General features: G+C 41.9%; 1 long non-coding RNA gene across 1 annotated transcript in view; it reads left to right on the top strand.

Moving 5' to 3' along the window:
• The first annotated feature begins 263 nt into the window (after positions 1 to 263).
• Positions 264 to 22580, top strand: part of LOC116793992 — a 72439-nt gene continuing 50122 nt past the window's right edge. The window contains exon 1 of the long non-coding RNA XR_004359664.1: positions 264 to 396. This is a non-coding gene — a long non-coding RNA (uncharacterized LOC116793992). The remainder of the gene's footprint in view (positions 397 to 22580) is intronic.

The raw sequence follows: 22580 nt of genomic DNA, 5'->3' as shown, positions 1-22580 counted from the left end.
TTTAGGACTAAGACTAGTCAAAAAAAAAAAGTATCTTAATTGCAGTAGTATTTCTATTCATTTGCTTAGTAACAGGAGCTACAAAAGATTAATATAAAGTATTCTTGTAAGTCAGAGAAATAGCATTGAGTTGCATCTATAGCTCTTAACTTATACTCCAAGTTTGAACACCCTGAAAATTATCCTTTTTTTTTTCCCCTGAAGGGAAATGATCCCAGGCTTTACATCATTAGGTAACACTGAATTATCTTATTTATGTTCAAACTTAGTAATGAAGACAATTTCTGCCCTGAGAATCTGGATGTTGACTTGATCAAACTTAATGATGGAAAACACCTGAGACCAATGAGTCCTGAACAAAAACCCCTGTGTCCTCCAGCTGTGGGTTCTGCCAAGGTAAAATGCAAAACCATCAGAACCGAAAAAGGGAAGAGCTTACCTTAAATATTTCAATGAAAGAACCGTGATTTCTGCAACTAAGTGACTTCTTGTTGCTTGTTTGCGCTATCTGGAGGAGTGGAATGCATTGCTCGGGCTTGTCACCCAGTGAGCTTTAAACAGCTTCCTTGAAAATGCAAAAATGTTCTTGTTTGACTGACATCTCACTGTTCATGTTCAGTATTTACAGTGGGTTGCCTACACCTCACTAAACAAACAGACATACTGTCATAAAACGGTGTATTCTTCAGTGGAATAGGGATAAATCAAAAGGGAAAAAAGTCAGTTCAGGATGGTAATTGCAGTAACTTGTATTATTGTAGCTCAGCATGGTTGTAAATATAAATCTACTAGAAAGAATCAGGAAAAAAGGTACATTTAAACACAACATTTTTAAAAGGCATAGTCACTTGTGTTAAAAGCTCATCTATAGGCCTGGAAATACTTAGAACTTAGAGTGGTGAAAGGAAATCTTGTTGAAGAAATGTGAAAGTAACATTTTTGGCAGCCCACTTTGGGTGATGTCATTCTACAGAATGTGCTAAAGGCTGTTATTTTACAGCAGGAACCGATTCCTCAAGGCAGCCAGAGTCGATGGGCACTTAGTGTTGCTCTCAACTCCAGCCAGCCGAGATCTGAGCTTCTTACACCTCGTTAGCTGGTAATAAACTGTGCCCGCTCCTCCCCGTGGCACCCAGAGGTTTGCTGTCCTGGACAGACACCCCGTGCAGGTCTGACACCTCCTGCACGCTGCTCCCCGCGGGGGCTGTCCCTGGGCCGAGGGGCTGCTCGGTGCTCCTGCCCAGTGTTCTTCTGTCCCGGCTTCTGGGGGATGAGCCCACGGGAAGCAGAGCTTTTGGAAGGCAGAGGGGGCCTCCCCAACCCCACCGTGGGGACAGTCCCTTGGGAGGGGACAGTCCCTTGGGAGGGGACAGTCCCTTGGGAGGGGACAGTCCCTTGGGAGGCGACAGTTCCTTGGGAGGCGACAGTTCCTTGCTGCTGCTGCTCAGCCTGGAGGACATCAGAGTATTGAAGTTCAGTGTGCATTTGCTTTTTCCTGAGTGAAAGCAGGTCTCAGCTCTGAACCACACTGACTCAGATGCAACCTCTTGGTGAACTGCAACGAGCTTTACTGTATTTAGAACATTAAGTAGTAAAGTGGTTGGGTTCTGTGTAAGTTATCCAAGAGGGAGCGTTAATCGACTTGTCTTTGGGGATTTAAGGACTGTCCTGTTAAAGGACTAATAAATGCAGGTCACTTGTGCTAACATAGGGAATATTTGTATTTGTTCCATTTTGTGACTGCTTTTATGATGCCATCTTCTTTATCCCGTTAATTTGGACCTCTGAGCCCAGTCATGTAAAATAGGCACTTAAAAGTATAGAGAATACAGCTGGTAGCAGAGGACACTTGGGGCCTGATTCCGGAGACGTTTTGTGGACTGCTCATGGAATAACCTGTCATTTGGGGTTAGACTGGCCTTATGATTATTGCATCTGAAAGGAAAACTGCTGCATATATACTTTTCTTCTGAGTTTTACTTTTAGTGACAAATACCATGGCAATAGTCTGTGTAAAATTTTTGTTTCCAGGTATATATTAAAACAATATTAATCAAGATTTCAGTGTCTTCTAATCAGGTTCATTTCTTACTCTTGTCTGTAGCACGAAAGTATTGATTTGGTACTTAATGATTCAGGGATTTCTGCATTCACTAAGAGAAATCTGTTTGATTAATGTCTGGAAAGGAAATCCAATAAAGCTTCTGAAGTTTTATGAGGTCTTATTGCTGTTAACAAAATGAATATATTGGATCTAATCTCAGTGGACACTTCTCACTTTAAAAAGTGTGTTCTCAAGAAAAGTTGGTCCTAATACCAAAAACAATATTGTGGAAGGTTTCTATCTGTTGGCAGATTATACTGACTCTTTGGCTCTGGAATCACAAAAAATAGCAATGTCATTGTAGGCACACCTGCATAACGGTGAGAGGTGTGTGGGGACATCAGATTTTGCCACGAGGAAAGACTTCAGGCAGTTCATAGCAGAGGAGGTCTATGGCAGGGTTTGAACAGTGGGGGTAAGACAACAACGTGAACAGTTACTCTTCACATTTTCCCATACGAGTCCTGGATAAAGAACAGTTCTCAGAAAACTTTAAACCATGTTTAAAAATACCTATACATGTAAAAATGGTTTGGCAGCAGAGAGAGTTTCAGACTTCATAAAATGCAGTGCACAATTTTATTTGATTCTGTTTCAGAGTAGTTATTGATACTCTTCATTGGTACCGTGAGCCATTTAATATTCAATTTACTTGTCATGTGCTGAAGGTCTAATTTTATAAAAGTCACCACCAGCAGGGTCAGTTTGCACTGTCACTGTAGGACTCCTTGGTTATTATAATCCACCAGAAGTTTGAAGCTTTGTGCCTGGTATTGTCCAAACACCTACAGTTTTCAATGTCATTAATTTCAGCAGGTCTTCATTAACAAAATGTGAAAGTGTTTTTATGTTATGCCTACTAGAGCTTTCTAATGAAAACTAAATCCATGTATATTTGAAATATAATCGTTTTAGTACTTAACTGCAAAACATAGGCAGTAAGTATAATGGAGATTTCTGTAATTATTTAATATTTTTCTTTTTACGTGTGTATGGTCCTGTATATGTGAAGCTGTGTTTGGATGTTTAGATGTGTTCTTGAAATACACTCTGCCTTCTGCAAAAGATCTCGGGAGCAGCTGCTGTCAGTCAGGCTGGGCTTGCCGGCATGTAGGAGGATCCTTCCCTTCTCCCTGAGCCAGGATTTTATTAGGCTCTATTGCAAATCAGAAGGATGCCAGCTCTGAAATGGTGATTTTTGGTTATTGCTGCACAGAACTAGGATTTTTTTTGCTTTAAAGCTAGAGCTTTTGAAATCGTATTGAGTTATTTGTGTGTGAGCTGTAGTTAGAGGAGAGATTAGCACTGATTTGCCGGAGATACCCAGGGATTGCAGGCTGGCAAATGGAACAGATCCAGACTCGGGGGTGTCCTGCAGCAACCTCCTGGATCTGACACTTACACTGGAAGTGGGGAAGGAGTCACACCTTCATCTAAGGAAAAACTGTTTTATCATATTGTGTAACCTGTGTCCTCCCTTTCCATTGGAGGACTAATTTAGATCCCCAGCATTCAAACTTTCTGGGAGGCTTGTTTTAGTTTTACAATGTAAGGTATTTCAGGGGCAGAGACCGTGTCTTATTTATTGCTTTTATGAGTCATTGAGTTCATTTTTGGATGCTTGACAGATAATAATGTATTTGATTGCATCTTGTGGTATATACCAGGTCTGGAGCAAAACAGACTTTCAACTCTGTAACAAAGTCTTAAGTTTGATTTACTGTTTATTCATTCAACAGCAGATGCAGGCCAGAATTCAGATCATTGACATTCTATGACCTGACTCAGCCAAAGGAAATATAAAATCAAGTATCATCAGTGTACATCTAATAGTTCACACTGTAATGCTGTCTAGATTTTCATCATTAATGTTCCTGGACTAACCATGGATAGAAGAAAACTTGGATAGATTTCAGCTGGAAAATATTCACAGTATCTAGGAGTTCTATAGAATAACATGTTAATGGTCATCACTTTGCAGCAATCTTTGTACACTCCATATTTCCCAATTGTTGAGCCCTACTATAATTAATCTCAATAAAACAAAACCTTTTTCCCCTTTTTCTCCCACCCCATGTAATTTGTTCTTGTGTGGGCTTTGGAAAGCTGTAGTTGTGGAAACATCAACAAATTAATTCCTAACAGAATAATTGAGCTGACAGCTAAAGAGATGCTCACTTTCTCAAGCACATAAAAAATACTAATTTTGTTAGAATTTTGTTGTCTGTTATTAACTTTTCCACTGAATGAAGCTGAGTCCAGTTCAGGGAGTTATGCACTGCTGGGATGCTGTTGGCCAGGTCTGGGGACATGATGTTCAGCTGAAGCAGCTGAGGGAGGGGTGCCATGTTCTTTTTGCTGCTGAGGGCCGTGGCAGTGCAGCTCAGGACAGCCCCAGCCCTGGGGTGTGTGTTCAGCCAAGTGACTCTGCCCGAGCTGTCGCTCGCGGTACGAGCCGGGAACGGGCGATGCCCGTGGGTGCAGAGGGTCAGAAAGCCAAGGTGTGCAAGGCCTTTGGTTAAACCCCTGTGTCAGACACATCAAGCTGGTCTTTCTGCTGCAATGCGCCTGCCACAGCTCCTTCAGTTTGACTGGGTGCTTGGGGATGGGGATCTCCAATCATTAGTGTCAAACACGCAAGACAGTCCCTCTGCTTGACTTGGCTCCTGGGGGCTGATGCTGAAGGGCCAAAAGCCAGTGTTCAAGTTGGTGCTGACCAGCCTTTCTCTTGCTTCCAGGAGAGAAGAGGGCTCAGGGATGGAGCTTTGTTCTCATAGATCAGGGATATAATTGATTTCCTATAGCTTACAAGCCTAATGTCAGCTGGCTGAGCCATAGCCAGTGAACACGTGCACACCCAAAGGCTGGCAGAGGGGCACAGGGAAGTGCAAGGGGATGGCTTCCAGCAGGAGATCTCCCTTAGGAATTCAAATGGGAGAATCAGAGCGTTAGAAACCTAATTTCAAACACAGGCTGGCAAAGCAAATGTGTGTGGAATGCAAACATGGGCAGGAGAAGGTCACTGTCCAAAGGTAAAAGGGAGGAAAAAGAGGATGAGAGTAGTGGCAGAAGGGAGAGCACAGGTGTACTGAGAGATGGAAAGGGAATGCTGAGAAGGAAGGAATGCTTGGGAATGAAGGCTACCAGAAAGAGGCTAGAGCTGGTGAACAGGCTGCTGCTCTCTTGATTCCTGCTGTGTTTAGGAATAGACAGCTCTAGGACCTTTACTAACGGGGAGGATGTGCAGTAAGGGTGCTCAGCTTTACCCACCATTTTCTGTATTGATTCATTTAAATGTTTAAGATCCCAAAGTCTGCCAACTTATTTAGGTTTCAAAGAAGAGATGATAATCAGGAGATGCTTGAGGAGCTCAAAAATTCCTAAAAAGTATTATTATTAAGCTTGGAGGTTTCATTAGAAGAAGTAGAATGGGTAAAATTGTCCCAGAAAGGACCAAAGAGTGCATGTTGTAGTGTCTGGATGGATGGTAAAACTCTGTTAGTGCAGCTGGGGACAGAGCTGTGTCAGGAAAAGAATTCAGTGGAACACAGGAGACAGGAGAGCTCTGAGATTTCTCAGGGAGATGAGCTGTGTCAAAGGGTTAAGAAAGAGAACTTGAATGTGAGGGAACATCAATTGAGCTTTCTTGGTAAGGAAAGGATTTCCAAAGGGGAGAGGTCGAATTTGTGAAGTCCAAATACAAAACTGACACTGTATTTGATTCAAATTTATAACATGTCTCAGTGGAATGGCTGGACAGAGTCACACAAGTCCAGGAATGCTGCAGAATTTACTCTGAAAACGCTTGTGCCAGTTGCTGCAGGTACTGGGTGTGGAATTTGGTGAAGTCATCAATGCCAACATAACTCAGTACCAGCAAAATGAGTGGGAGGCTTTGGTCAGGTCTAATTCAGAACTGCAGGATGGCTGAGGTTGGAAGGGACCACAGTGAGTCCCCTGGTCCAACCTCCCTGCTCAGGCAGGGCCATCCCAGAGCTCCTGGCACATTCAGCATCTTGCAGCCTGGAACTTCCCATCTTGTCACCCTCCTGTCCAAGGAACAGATGTCTGGGTGCTGTTGCTTGGTTGTATTTTGACTTCCAGAGCAAGATCAGGAAAGGGAGACCAAAGGTACCCCCCAAAAATGATAGAATTTGCTACTGAATGATAATCATTCCTTGGAGAAGTTAAAAGAAATTGTCATTAATGAGGAGAATGGAAGCTGGAAACTATTTTTGTGTGACTTTATCCTTTAATACCTGATCCTAACCCACCTCAGGACGCATGAGAAGATAAATTCCAGATCTGAGTTGTCTAACTGGCATTGGATAAAGGCACTGTCTGGACACTCATGCTCATCCAAAGCTTGAACTGTTTTTCAAAAATGGATTTCTGGAATTCAAAAAGAGATCTGTGTAGCTATGAAAATGAATGAATGAACTAGTATTTTATTATGACTAAACCAGGTAGCTTCAGGCACTAAAGACTTTAATAATGTGGCTCAGATCAAGGAGGTTACTTGTAGATGATTTGGGTTTTTGGTTTGTATTTTTCATTGATAAATTGCTGTGTTTTGAAGGACACAAGGCATAATGTCACTGTAACTGTCACTTTTGAGAAAAGATAAAGGGAATATCTGACACTTACTTTGAAATCTGGAATTGTAGCTGTAGAAATTCAAATAGTTTCCATTCCTCAATTCTTAATACTCAAATTCTGCAATAACTCAAATTTCCCATTTTCAACTCAGTTCTTGGATCAATAGTAGGTAATGGCATTCTGGGTGAGTTATCAGATAGCTTGTCCCAGAGCCTTTGTATTTAGTTATATTAGACAATCCCAAGCTTACAGAAGGAATTCTTCATTCCTGTAAGTGCTCCTGCTGTCATCCAAACTGTTACACACATGAGGGAAAACGTTTTATTGGGTAATCTATGAAGATTCAGATAATTCTCTTGCTCATTATAGTTCTTTATATGATATGTCAAAATTCCGTAGAGACTACTGGAAACTCCATCCCTGCCTCTGTGTACAAATTCAACCTGCTCTTCACTTTTCCTTTATAACTCTGTCCGTGTTTCTTGCCGTTAGAACAGCAAGTCCTGCGGACCAAAGGTCACCATGAGCTGCCAGGGTCATGTTCTCCACGTGTAAAAAGCTTTGTGAAGGAACAATGTGAGTTAAAGTGCTGTCAGACCAGAGTTTTCTGAAATGTCTTTTAACCACTCCAATGTTGGATTAATGCCAGGTTGCCTTGCTAAGCATTTTGAGTAGGTGGTTTCTAAGAAAGAACCCAGAAAGAGGAGGCAAAATTGTGTTTTTAGCAGGGTTGATGTTTGCTTCCTGCTTAATGGCAGTATCTTGATTTGTAGTTCCTTCCAGGACTTGGTCTCATGTAGCCTCTGCCCACATCTGTTCAAAGCCAGAGGACTGTCTGACACAGGGGCAGGGATTCTTTCAGCAGGTCTTTGAGCAAGGATCAGCTACTTTTAATTTACCATGGGATGAAAACATTTACGTGACGTCACCACAGCACAGGTGATGTACCCTAAAGGTTCATAACCCTGTGCTAACTTGTTCATGTATCTGTGCTTTAATTTTATGGGAGCTGTGCTATTATGTGAATCAACTGTAATTAGCATGAACAACAAGTTTGTGTCATGTGAGGGAAACAAATCCTATTTTAAGAAAAATTTCATTAGATTAAATATCATTATGGTGAAACACACAATTCTGTAACTTCCTCTGAATGCTTAGCAAACACCATTTCTAATTAAACATATTGTGCTTGCTCTGTGTTCCTTTTGTATTACCCAAATGGTTGGAGCAGAAAATGGTTAGGAAAGCCAGGAGTGCCTAATAACCGGTGTGATAGAAAAGCAAATCTGTAGCTCAGTACCTTTTTAAAACAGCTGTAAAGTTTTTACTTGGTAGCAGAAGTCAATTGATTTTTTCCTTTCTTCCTTACTTTGCTTTTGCTCTGTAGTCTGAGAATATTTTTTTTTTTCCTGCCGCAGGTGCCGGCAAAGCCCAGGTTTGGCAGCTCCCACCTGTGTAAGCACTTGAGGTGGAATGCTGGGAATTAACCAAAGGCTACTCAGCTGAAGCTGCTGTGCCCTGAGGTGGCTCAGGAGGGAGCTGCTACCAGGAGGGGTTTCCTGCCTTATAAACTAAAAATATTTTTAAAAATATAGATCTCTGGTTTTCCACTTTCGCTGTGTTCTGTGTTCAGGCCTTTTTCTAAAGAGCTCTGTGGGATTTTTGTCGTATTGTCTAATTAGGATATCGGCTGGACTTCTTGGCCTCTGTTCTTGGAGGCTTTGTTGCTTTTACATCTTCATGTATTACATCAATACAACATCGTTAACAACTGGGAACCTGAAATAAAACTGGAACCATCCGGCAGGGGCTTGTCCATTTTTGTCATCCCAAGTTTTATTTTCAGATGAATCAAAAAATCTCTTGACTTTTCACTTTAAAGCATTTCTGAGAACAACAGGGCCACAGAAGATCACGTTCCCCCACCCAACCTGTTCACAGAGAGTATCCTTTGATTTCCAGATTTTCTGCGAGTAACGGGAACAGAGGGAGCATGTTGCAAATGCACAGTATAAACATCTCAATTCCGTGGCTGGTTTCAGTTGTATTTGTTACTTATTCCTTGGGTTTTGTAGCTACAGAAATAGAACTTGTCTCTTCCTGCTCTGCAGCCCTGGGCATCTACCTTAGGCTTTCCCCTCCCTCAGGAGGGAGTTTCTAGAGGCATTGAGCTTACAAGACGTAACAACCACCAGTGAAGTCCTCGCCATTAGTAAGGGCTAGGTAGTGTATTAATAAACTAACGGAAGAGAAATTCCAGATTTCTTATTGGTGCGTTCATTTGAACACCTTTTTCTGGGATCTTTGAAACTGAAGTAAAATCTAGTGATGTAAGGACCAAAAAAATGTGAGTGAGGGCTCAAACCACAGTTGGATGGGTTGTCATATTCATCTATAAGTTAACAGAAACCTTCCTAAAGAGAAGCTATTCTCAAAGTACAGTCCGGGTGAGGAACACGGGCCTTTCTTAGAAAATGTGCTCTATAGGTGAGCTGGTGAATTCGTGGAACATGGAATTTTTAATCTGCTGGTTTTGACTGTGCTCATTTTCATGTTAGTAGCTGCACGAGCTCCTTTGTATGAAAATCAAAGTCCTCCTCTATGGAGGAAATGGTTGTGGTTCTTCCCCCTCTGGAATGTGTGGGAAGGGGTAGAGTGGGAGCTGGTAACTTCTAAGAAAGGTGGTTCCTACTTACTATATTTGAGCACCACCTTGGCCTCGGAGCGAGAATTGCTCTTGGGGAGAAGGGCTGCTTTGGCAAAAGGGGAAAAAGTGTTTCCTGGGATTAACAGCAACTGCTGCTGTTATCTGGGGTTTGCTGGCAGAAGCGGTGGACCTGCTTTGGGTAACCCCAGTCAGCTTGTCTCATGAATGCTGTGGTGTGATGTAGTCATGTGGTTTATGGCTCAGAATTGTCAAACAGAACAATTCATCACAATCCTGTATCACTCAATTCTTTATTTCCTTTTAAGTCAGTCTTACATGTTGCCTTATTGTTCTCTTAAAGATACCAGAGCTGTCCAGAACTGTTCTGTGTATGAGCCTCAGATGTTACTGTGGAGCTGCTTTTTTGCTCCCTGTTTGGGTTGGAAGTGTCATGATTCATGGGAGAAACTTTACTTGCAAAAAATCCTGTCTCAATAGTAAAAGGTTTTAAAGGATAGGTCACAATTCAGGAGCCCTTACTTTACATTCTAACTCTTGAATGTGGGAGCCTGTGTGAATAAAAGGTGTTATATTGGACTTGGGAGCTGGATGTGGTTTTTCCTTACTGACATGTGGCTCATTAGCTTTGTTTGATGTGGTTGGAGATTGTACAGTGAACTGTCATGGGTAACTATGAATATTTTATGTTAACAAACTGAAGCATGTTTCCAGATTGGGTAATTAGTCAGCTAAGATGGGACAGTCACTTGAGGGGGAGAATCTTCAGATTTTACAGGACTTTGACTTAGTCCAGGTCAAAAGTTAAAGACCCAGTTCAGCAGCGTGACCGTTACTATGGGACAAAAAGAAGCTATGTACTGTGTTAAAAGGAAAAAAAGCCAAAGCAAACAAAACAATCAAATAACCAAACCCACAACTAGTTATTGTAAACAAACTCTGTGCAAATTTATATCCCATGCAACATCACTGCCTTTACCACAGATGTACAGTGTGAATCAGTGACTGCAATGATTCATTCTGTATTTTTTTTCTTTCCTTTCTCCCTTTTTATTTTTTCAGAGTGAATGTGGCACTTGCAGAAATCAAAGAGAAAAAAAATTTGGCTTTGGCAAGCCTAGTGTGGGCAGAGGGTATAAAATTCCAAACACAGCTGTGCCCATGTGCTTCAGTCCTAACTTACAGCATTTCCTGCTATCCCCGAGCTGGACCTGTCTCAGAGACTGCCAGTCATGACATTTTTTATGGTGGTTTTGTGCTGCACACAAGTGGGGACTAGAATGAAACCAGCAGACTAATTTTAGTTCATGATCTGAGGTTTTGAATCCAGGTCTGCAGAAGTGAAAGATTAGTGTGTATTAGCTCACTGAAAATTTGAGCCCATTCCCCAGCTGGACTGTCTTGACCACCTGCTAACTTGTTGATCTGGTGAGAGATTGGGTTCTTTGGGTCCAATTCTGACCTCATGTACCCTGGTGTAACTTACATGGGTTTGTAAAAGCAGTTTCAGTCGTTGGATTTAAACTTTAACAAGTCCTAGATCTCTCTGCTTTCTATTATTTTAAATAAAATCAAAACACATTTGTTATTGCTTGTATAACCTTTTCTTCCAGTTTCTCTGCTTCCTAAGCCATTCTTATCTACTGGTCTTGCTTTTCATAATCCCACCATACAATAGCTTTCTGTGTTTGTTTGCTGTGATCCTTTATTCTTTCAGTGATCTAGAATGTACCTAAATGTACCTAATACATGCTCATATCTTGGTATTGCTCTTTCTATGCCATTATGCAGTTTTGTGGCAATAATTCAGAGACAGGATAGAACATCCTGTTTTGTCATTGCATCAGAAAAAGAGAATATTGGTTGTGTGAGAGAGTCCTGAGCAGGATGCCATGATCCACCTCCTGACCAGACACCTTTTTTTCAAATCCTTGGTTGCTCTGGACAAGTCCTGGATGGAATTTGTCTGCTTCCAGTTTGGCATGTGCTTTGAGCAAGTACCTCCTGGGCAAGTCACTGACCTGCAATGGCTTCACTTCCTTGCTCTGACAGATTTCCTCGGGGTTTTCACCGTACCATTTAATTGCTCAGAGCCTGGCTTTCCTCACCAGGGTGCTGTCTGGAGATAACAGTGCCTCCTGCAGCCCAGCAGCTCTGCAAATAGGTGCATGGCAGTTTGTTTGGCAAAACACACAAAGACCTTGTTGTTTCAGGACAACTAAATCTTTGTGTGCCATCAACTCTGCTGATTTGTCCAGGGTTTGCAGAGGCACTCAGGTAGGTTGTCAGAGATTATTCACAACTGGTTTTTGACTGGTTAGTGGCACGAAGTAAAGAAACATGTCAACATAGTATTTCCCCTGTTTTAAAAGTGCTTGCAGTAAATGAAACTGCTTGCTCACTTCTATTTTTTTTTTAATTTACAATAACTACTATTTGTTTCTGTAGAACAGAACAATTATTTAATTATTTTATTTATAATGTAGCACTTCCATATGAGGTGGCATTTTCTAAGACACATTCCCATGTAAAGAATTAAAAATCCCAATTCTTGACCTGATTAAAACTCAGGTCCTTGTATTGTTTTCAGATGTGGGTGAGAAAAGGGCTGTACAAGAGCTGAATGCTCGGGTGCCATCTAGTGCTTCAGTAACCAGGGATTGCCTGCAGCCTCCACAGCTCCCTGGCTCCCTCTGCTCCAAGGGCTTCCTCAGAAGAGCTCATTGCAAGTTCTGAAAGTGCTTCATTCATGGTAAGTGAGCCTTCTGCTGACTCCAAACGCTGAGGAATGGGATGGTGAAACCATTTCCCCCTAAACTTGACATGATTTGAGTAAATTGGTGTGAAACCCTGGACTGGAGTTGCAAGGAGAACATATAATATCTATATTATGTATAGATACAAGAAGTCACAACGGGTGGAACTTAAAGGATCTGATTCTTTACCTCATTGTTTGAAAATTAAGAGATTGGGATACATGTACTGAGGCAAAAACAGTGTGAGGAAAAAAGGATAAATCCATCATGCTTCAATTAAAATCAGCATCTGGGAGTTCAGGTGCTAATCCAAACTAGAGGAATCTCCTGACATTTCAATATAATCTGGATTTCCGAGTTTTGCAACTTCTTTCACTGTTTGGGTTCTTCCATTCATGAGCTCCGTGTAAGAACCCTACTGAACTGGGGAAAAAAGGAAAGGAATATACTTACTTGATTACTTTTTTTAAAAGTAAAGTTTTTAAACTCAGGGCACACCACAGTTGATGTGAGTTTGACAGTTAGAATTTGTATACACTGTTTACTGCCTTTTATTTCAAGGGGGAAGTGAATGGCTAAATATAATTTAATGGTTATACATAAGCAGCTGGAGTTAGATAATCAGAGGTGTCAGTTTAGATCTGTGTCAGGATGTGATGCCACCATGATAACAGTGATTTCAATGAACTTAGAACTTTTAAAAATAATCTTTACTGCAGTTTTGAATAACAAAGTAAAAGCCTTTCCTTAAGAAGAACTGGTCCTCAGCTCCATTAAGGAGGAGCCTCGCCCACCTCAGCCTGGCAAGTAGAATGTTTTCCTGGTGTGGAAGTTTTCCACTCATGCAAAATAACCACGATTGGGTTTTTAAGGCCCTAAAGGCTTTTGAACAAACTACAGCATGTGAGCCACTGCAGCTCTGGCTCAGGAACTGTTTCCCAAGTTGTTCTTTGCGGAAGCAAATGGCAACCGTTGCATTTCAACAGTCTTAAAGCTCTTCCTTTAACCTCTTGTCCTTAGAAATTCCCTATTGCAGGATCTCACTATACCTTACAAGCACTGGTGAATTAAGCCCTGCACTTGGCTGAGCCCCCCCTTTTTGTTAACTTTCTGATTACAAGTGAATCACTTCCCACAAATGCAAAGTAGGAATTAAAGTACTTGGATGATAACTTCTTTGGCACAGGTCTGTCTTTGTTCCTGTAGTCCTGGTTGTTGGTTCAATCAGGCCAGAGATGATGATGGAGTCCTCTGTGACAGGGGCTTGGGACGTTTTACAAGGCAAACAATTTTGAAAGTGACTCTGGAATTAACTTGGGGCACACCCACCCCCAGAATCTCATCAGAGCCAGAGCAAAGGTGTATCAAAACTCCTTTACTTAGGGCAGCCAGCTCAGGAGAAACTTTAATTGTAGCAGGTGGTCAGCTTAACTAACATTCCAGCTCAGCAACCCCCTGAGAATGTTGCCAAGTACATATTTTTTCGTTGTTTGGTTGGTTTAGGGCCGTTATTTTTCTTTTAGATTTGCTCTCGGGGTAGTTTCCAGTGGACAATGGAAACTGAGTTCTGGCTGAAACTTAGGTATGTAGAACAGCCTAAGTCTGAGATACAGAGCTCTACGTGGTGGTGACCTTGGTGACACTAAACAGTGTGATCAGGCACCCAGAGCTCAGTGACCTGCAGGAAGGAGGCCCTTGGAACACGCTCAGCTTGAGAGCTGGGTTTGGATGTCAACCAACCTGCTTTGGTAGAGGGCTTGGAACACTGCGGTTTGACCTGGGCTCCTCTTTATGTAATGAGAAGTGTTATAACCTTGCAGGATTCTTTTTAGGATGGAATTGGTTAATTGTTGCCCAGAGAGGTTGTGGACTCCCGGTCCTTGGAATTGTTCAAGGCCTGGTTGGATGAAGCTCTGAGCAACCTGGTGTGGTGGAAGGTGTTGAAGGGCAGCGGAGTTGAAACAAGATGATCTTTAAGGTCCCTTTCAACCCAAACCATTCTGTGATTCTGTAACAGAATATTTCTTTTTACAAGGAATGGAAAGCCCATCCAATTTTCTTGGCAGTTCACACTACGCATTCTGTTCTACTTTACTTTCTTCATCTTCGCCCAAACTCAAGACTCCTGCTTGGTTGAAATTTCATGATGAGAAATACTTAACCACCTTTCTTTATCTTTCTGGAATCAATTGGTATGCTAAAAGATTTTCATGGGAGACAAGGAAATGATGAGTTTTGGATTACACAACTTTCTGTTGTACTGAAACTTGCTCTTGGTTAGATGTTGGGGATTTTTTGGAGGAAAAATGATTACTTTTTTCCACTTCTGGAACACTGCAATCTATTGAAGAGATTGTGTTCTTGTTGGAGAATCCTTTTTACTTCACTCTTGCAGGTGACATTATCACTACCAGAGAGAACAGAAGTACCCATGGATATTATAGGGAGGGCACCTAAGTGTGACTAATGTCTTCTAGAGAAGGATTTTGAGAGCAGCTAAATTTAGATATTCATTGCTTCAGTTTGATGGATTAATATGGAGACAAGAGGGTTAGAAGGGAATTGTGTCTCACCCGGCTTGTTTAATGCTGAAAAATCCCATGGCACTTTGTGCCAGCAGTTGAACACTCATGAAGTCTACACAGTGATTAAGTACAAGGACCAAAAATACCACTCAAGGGAAAATAGTTACCTAAATGGAAATGTTGCCAGGTTTTACATCTATAATCTTACTCCTAATAAAAAATGCCTGGAGTTTTGCTCAGCTTCTGTGTATTGTGATCTGAGAGAATGTTGCAGATTTCAGACCTTACTGGTGAGGGTGGAGTTGAAAGGGTGGATGGAGCAGGGGATGCCGTGGGGTCAGTAATAATGACCTGCAGAAGGCTTGGGGGGTATTTTTAATTTAAATGGTAACACCTTTAACAACACAGCATCCTTAGAACCATGCTCAGGCTTTGGCTGAGCACTGAGTCAGAAGAGGAACTGCAGGGCATTGCACTGACAAAGGGGAGTAGGAGCAAGATGAGCTGCTCTGGGAAGAGATTTAAGCTAAAGCCAATGGTGTAAAGCCAGTGCTAGGTCATGGCAAGCAGCTCTAGTGTAATAAGATTAAAGCATGGGGAAGATATCATACCTTAGACCGCTTAACTCTGGAGAGTATTCACAGTGTGTCCTTGCAGGGCTGCCTGAGGTGAGGCAGCAGCAGCAGGGAAGTGGTGCCCTGCTACGCAAAGAGTCGCTGGTGACCTGCTTAGCTTGTCCTGGTCTGAACTTCTGCAGCTTTCCATGTTCTTCTTTGTGTTTCCCCACACACAGCTTTCTTATCTTCTTGGATTCAAAGGAAGGAGTTGACAAGGAGGTAGTCAGAGATGCTATCCTGAGAGTACTCCCTGACTGCACTTCCCTTTGTGGTCCCTGCAGCCGCAGATATTACCGGGCTTGGTGGTCTCTGTTTCCTCAGGAGAGTGTGTTTTCACTGTTAGCGCAGTTTGCTTTGGCCTGCTGAGGGGCAGAGATCCATGGAAAGCCACAGTGCCCAGCCAAAGACCTATTTTTGTCCTGAATCAATAGAACTCTGCAAGTGCAGGTCCAGGATCAACAGAGATCCATGGAAACTCTTGCTGTGCTCTGAGCAGCAAGGGCCCTGTGCACTCCAGAAATTGCTTTGTCCTTCTAATCTGTATGTTCTGAGCAAAGCACAAACCACTCAGGGGGGAAATGGGGGGAAATATTAAATCCATGAGATATTTCTCAAATAAATGAGGTCTTCTGGCACCTAAAATATAATCCTTATTGAACTTTTCCCCACTTCAGCTCAAGCACAGGTGTGCAGTCAAGGCACAGATGCTACCACGTGGCTTTAAATTTTCAGAGCTGTTAAAGAAGAATCCAGAATAACACAGGGAGAAAAGACATCCATCTGCTTTCATAGCTGCAGAAAAAGGATTATGTGTTATGATTGCAGTTTCTTTTATTTTAACATGTGACTGCTTTAAAGGTAAAAGCTTGTCCCAGTGGGGAAAGCTAGGCATGAAGAAATGAACTGGCTTGTCCTGTAAAACACGTAACTGTTGGAATACAGTTGGGAAAGTAACCTAGACATTCCAGGGCCTTTGTGTAATCCCCAGCAGAGAACTGTCCGGCCTGAAAGAGCAGGTTGGTTCAGCCAGTCAGCTGCAGGACCTGAATCCCAAAGCATCTTCCAGGCCGCCTTGCCTGCTCATGGATGGAATTAGCACAGGTTGGCACAGGAGTCTCTACATTATTTGTCTTTCTTGGTGCTGACACAGGAACTCTAGATAAGGTGTGAGGTCTTGCAGCACAGGACCTCATTTTATCCAGTGAAAAGCAAGTGCCTTGGGAAAAACATTACAATATTTTTTAGGGATACTTTCCCAAACTTTCTCCCAAGAATTTGAGGTTCAAGAACTGCTGCAGACAGGCTGGACTTTTAAACCTGCTGAATTTCTTCCACTATCTTGACTGATCTTCCCTTGAACCTCTGTAAACTTTCAGCATAGACAGTGTCTTGTAGCAAAGTGTTCCATTGCTTGACTACAGGTTATGTCCTGTGAAACCAGGGAGCTGCATCAAATTCAGATGTACCAGTATTTAAAAATTCCTTTTTGGCAACTTGAGGATAAATGAAGTGTTCCAGGATTCTTTTTTTTGTCCTCTAGCTGTGCTGAGGGAATGCTCGTTAGAGATAACCTGGGTAACCTGCTTTGTTAACAGTTGTCTGCCTTGTGAGTAAAACAGGAAAAGCATCTGTTCCTCCCTCTTATACACAGAGTATGGGAAAAGCAAGAGAACAGTTTCTGACCTGTTGAAGCTGCTCCATTTTGCATAAACCCTGAAAATTCCCTGAATTGTGTGAAGGTGGAGTGACTGAATCTCTAGTTTTGTCACTAGGGATGTGAAATGGGAATTCCAGCCCCAGGGAGGTGCACCATTTGGGTTCAGTTACGAGGCTCATTTGGCTGCCTTAGAGGGTAAGATAGAGGGATTCAAACCTTTCTGCTGGTTTCCTGTACAACCATTTTAATCATGTTCTACAGAATAAAAAAGATGTGTGTGCTCAGTGGAAAGGGGAGTTGCAGCTGACCTGCTTTTGAAACAGAGCAGCGAACCTGAGAGAACTCTTGGAAATTTGTAGCACAATATGTTTTTCTAGTAGCAAGTGGAATTGAATATCCTCCTGTAATCATATTTTCTTTTTCTGGAAGAATTCATTATAAAATCTTTCTAAAAATATACTCAATCACCCCAGACAAACCCTGTCCTTAAAATGTCAAGCCTATGTCCCAGTGTCCAGGACGATGTGCCATAGGAATGTGGTATGAGAGAAATAACAGAACGATGGCATTGATGACTTTGAGACTGATTTACCAATTAAATGACTGATGTAATTCAGGGTATATAAGTGTTGCACAAAATTATGCATGTGGGGAAATGATAATACTGCTTTCACATGTGAGATGTGATACCACTGAAAAGCAAGGTCCTGGGGGTGATGACAACAGTTCCAAGGACAGATCATCTCAGCAGCTGGCAGCAGTGGGAGGAAGAAAGGCCTTCCCCTTGCAGGTGTCATTTCCAGCTGGCTAGTTCCCCATCAGAGGCAAAATGCTGCCTTTTTTGCTGGTTGTCTTTACCTGTGAAGATTTCAGCACAGCCCCTGACTTTTCTGCTGTAGCAGCTTTTAAAGCCTCACAATGGAGAGGAAGCAACAGCATTTTCTTAACTCTCCTTGGCCTCCTTGCTGGGTGCCATTAGAGAGTTCTCATCACTGTTTTCTCAGTAATTCTGTTAAACAACATTTCCATCAAAACTTATTGTTGGCATTTCCTGCAGATGTTGCCAGAACTGATGCAATATGGCTCGTGTTTCATGCACTGGAACTTAGGGCATGGTGGATTTTTTTTTTCCTAGAGAATTTGAAATTAGTCAGGCAAGGAAACATTTAAAATTTTATTCTAATATTCTAAATTTTATTCTAAACTTCTAATATTTCTCAGGGGAATATTTGGCCATGTCCTCTATTCAAAGTTGTTTGGTCTATAAAGTCTTGCTTTGTCTCAACCAGATGGTTTTGTGAGGAACATGACCCTCACTGGTTGGGTGTTCAACCTAGGATTTAGTTTTTGAGCATGAGATCTGCTTTTGATATCAACATGGAGATTATAAACTCAAAGTTACCATAGTGGAGGAACTATAGGTATAGAAAAACACTGAGAAGCAGGGACAAGCCAGCAGGTAAAGAATGGGCTGGAGCTGGGACCATGTTATGTGAAGTCATGATGGATTCATCTTTTGAGAGTAAAGGCAGCTTTGAAATCACAGAATCATTCATTCAGGTTGGTAAAGGCCTCTGAGTTGTTCAAATCCAACCTTTTGTTATTTTATTATCATATTTTTATCCAAATATCTTGGATTTCCATGAGTGGTGAAGGTTGTCTGAGAACCATCGTATTGAGAAGTGCTTTTTCAGGGAAATTACTTTCCCTGGTTAGTTTAAAAAAAAAAATTAACAAAAAAAAATAAGGAAGTGTTTGCATCTCTTTCCAATTCTCCAACATCAAGAGTTTTTTGGGAATGTCTCCCCAGATGTGTATAGACCGCTGCTGGTATCCTGTATGGTAATGTGTGGATTTATGAGTACCAAAAGGGGGGAAAAGAGGTCTGAATTCCAACACAGTGGAGAAATCTTGTAGGGAGGTTTTCTACAGTATCAAAAAGAGTTGCCTTTTTTTTGTTTATTTGGGGTTGGTTGGTTTGTTTTCCCACATGGTGGAACGCATCAGATTGCTTCTCATAACTCTGGAATTCACCTCTGTTACTGGAGATCGGGGGGAACATTATGTTTCCTGGTGCCCAGCACTCTGGGTTTTCATGGAAAATGGGCAAATGTTTTCATTTTTCCAATTTTTAAAGCTTTTTTGGACATAGGAACTGGCAGAAATTGTCTTTTCATATGAGTATTTGATTTAGCATGGAATGCTCTGGCTGGAATTGTTTGTATTAGAAGTATTGCTCCAAAGAGATATAAACATGTGATTTATTAATCACCGGTGTTTTATTGAGATAAATTTCTGCCTCTCTTTCTTGTTCAGCGTGTGTACAAGGGTTTTGTATTGTCACTGTGAAGGCTGGAATTAACATGATTAAATATTAAATTATCGCAGGCTTGGGTGGATTCTGAAGCTGGGCTGATCCATATGTTTGCAGTAACTGGTATCTTAATAGTTGCAAAAATTTGGAAGTCAATCCTGTTCAGATGTCGTTGGATTTTAACTAATCTCTGCAATCCCAACGATGCAGAACAGCGAGAACCAGGGAAAATTCGTTACCTTGTTCTGTGCTGCTGATTCCTCCCAGCTTTTCTCTGCTGCATGCAGTCACCAGATCTGATCACTGTTACCCCTCGGGAGGGCAACTGCTCCTCTGCCTTTATTTTTAAACATCTGGTTTATTCAACTACCTGACTATTTCTGCTTGATATTCAGTACAAGGGAAAGAGTTCCCTCTAATATAGTAAGGGGTTGTTTTCGGGGTGGGTTTTTTTGTTGGTTTTGGTTTTGGTTTTTTGTTTGTTTGTTTTGTTGTTGTTGTTTGTTTGTTGTTTGTGTGGGGTTTTTTTCTGAAACTGTTCTGGGTCAGTCTGTAAAAATTCATTTTATTTCTCTTATTCCATTGTGTTCAAATCCTGCATTATCCAAATACCACATATCCAATCTCACTGTTTGAAAAGCGTTTTTCTGGGATGATTAACCGTATGTAAAATGAAATATGTATATGGGGAAATTCTAGATGTCCCTAGCTTTCTACTAGAGTTACTAAGTCCTGGCCCTGGGAGAAGCTGCTATAGGTCTGGCGTATCTTTGGAACCGAATTTGGCTCTAGCTTAACAGTCAAACCTTAAATTTTATGGTCTTAAATCAGAAAATTTAGGCATTGGCTGCATGTGGGCCTGATACCTTAGTGAGAGCAAATGTTTGCTTCAGGTCATACCTCCTCCTCCTCATGTGGTGTAAGAGCAGAGCCCGGAGCAGCAGGAGCTCTGAGGTCTGATGTTCTTCTCCTTGTGTGGGCACTGATAGCTTGGAGACCAGGAAGATGCTTCCTGGTGGCACTTCAGTTAATCTGCTTCAGAGACCTGAACTGGTGCTCCAAAGCCCTCTCACCAGTTTGGGAATCACATGGGAAGTAACCAGTTCTTCTGTGAAACAGCATTTTGTTGAGTATTTCTTGGTGAATTTTACATTAGTTGTTATATTTGCATTCTCCTGTCCTACTACGAATAAAAAAGGAATTAAATGTATCCTTACAATTTGTTAAACAGTTCCAAATATGCAGTGTATGGGCAGAGACCTTTTGGTAGCTGTGCTTAGTACCCAGGACTGGCACACATCCTGTTCCGACTCAGATTTTCCTGAAGCTCACAAGGATGGCAGGGAAGGGGTGGAAGAAAAGAAAGATAATTACATTTGCAGAAGTGATAGAAACACATAATCCCGATGGGAAGTTTTGGAAGAAGTTTGTCTTCAGTTGGAATTTCGGACCATGAACTCAGCTCCATACATCTCCTATTCTTACTTACCATTCATTTCGTCCTGCATTTCATGCTTTTTTTTGGAGATGTAGTGATTAAGTACCATGTTATGAATTGACAGGTAAGATGCATCAAAAACATTCTTGCTTTATTTCAGTCTTGATGGCATTTTTATGGCAGTTCTGACCAGGCTGAGCTGTGTGTTTTAGAACACTACCAGCACTGGGTGGTGCATCCACCCAACTCCATAACAATTAACAGCTTTGTGTTTACAAAACTTCCCATTTTTAACTTTCAGGCACTCACTCAACCCTGCTCTGAGACAGGAGGCTTTTTATGGATAAGAAAATATAGATGGGAAAATGAAAGAATTGGTGTCTATCAGAATAGTAGTTGCAGTTAAAACCTCAGGATCCTGAGTTCCATTCTTGGATTACTGCATTGCACTTTGCAGTACTTTGTCTGCTGGTGTTGCTGAGGCAACACGTGCTAGTTCTTAATGATTTAATTCTGAAATCTGCTGTGCTGACATCCTTTTATGGTCTGAAAGTATTCCCCAACTTGGGATCCACTGAAATAACACCTCTCTAACATGTTTTATTATTACTATTCTAAACCAGGGAGTTGAGACAATGGAAGCAACTTGTACGTGTGATGTTTTTCTTGCTGGCAGAGCTTCACTGCGAACTTGGGCCTAAGAAAACTATTGACCTGGACATTCACTGACCAGCTTTTCTGAGGATTCAGTACAGGGTCTTTCATGACATTTTGGGTGTACCTCAAATTCTTGCCAAACCCTTTGGAACGGTTCAAAGGCGCGTTGATTGTGTGCAATCCTCCGAAGCGGGAGGTGCCAAAAATATAAAGGTCTTTTTTAATATTTTCCACAATGTTGCAAAGCTATTAATGTAAATTACAAAAAGACTTTTTGATTATCAAGGCAAGCTACAAAAAGGGAAAATGTGGTGTAATCCGTATAAATCACTTGACTGAACCATGCACAATAAATCCAGTGCTGGTGAAGCTGAGTTTGTCTGGCACCATGGTTTGCTGTTTACAATAAACATTTGCTTTTCTCATTTGACAGTTGGTGTTTACCATGGACCCTCTTCACTTTTGCTCACATCCTTGTGATCTGTAGCTGTGCAACATTGGCTTTGTTGGCATTATAAAAAACCCCAAAACTAAAATTGAAAAACAATAGAGAAGTTGCCACAGAAACAGTTAAATATTTGACCCTGTTTACTGCCAGCTTAGATAAAAATCAGATTGATTTCCTTGTGAAGAAAAATTCTTCAAGGCATTATATGTGCCCTGACAGCCATGGGTTTATTGCAGCCCGTTGGAATAAGGGATTTCACGTGCGTTGCAGTGGAGGGAACATTTTAACCATTTGCTCCTGTTTGCCATCTGTTTTCTCCACCCGCTGGGTGCTCGAGTGAAGTTCCCAGCTGCAGGTGGTGTTTCCTAGGCCAGAAGGAACACAGGCATCCCTGCCCCCTTCCCTGGCTCCCAGTGAGTCCCAGCAGAGAGAGTTTGCTCTGCCCTGGGTGCTCTCCTAACCCCGAGGGGGCTGGGTCCCCATGGCCTCTCCACCAGGAGACTGGATGTCCTGGGACTGGGGCACTTCCATGGGGTGTGTTGGGTCACTGCTGCAATGGGGGAGCGGGTGTAATGTCTGCTTTTTGTGCACCTTACAGAAAGCCCTTTGGCTTTTCCTCTCTTCAACCCTATTATTACCAGTGGACACCTGTCTTTCACTGCCATCCAAGCAGCTGATTTGGAATCTTCCTGGTACAAATACTAGTTAAGGACTAAGGGCTTTGTTGTACATGTTCTGTCCGATGGGAATGAGATCCATTCCTGGGCGTGTTTCTTTGTTCTGGAGCTGGTGAAGAGTAG

This window comes from Chiroxiphia lanceolata, chromosome 14 (genome assembly GCF_009829145.1).
Source record: "Chiroxiphia lanceolata isolate bChiLan1 chromosome 14, bChiLan1.pri, whole genome shotgun sequence".
In the NCBI taxonomy this organism is placed as follows: Eukaryota; Metazoa; Chordata; class Aves; order Passeriformes; family Pipridae; genus Chiroxiphia; species Chiroxiphia lanceolata.
The sequence above is the reverse complement of the archived record's forward strand: the minus strand, read 5'-3'. Positions and strand labels throughout refer to the sequence as shown.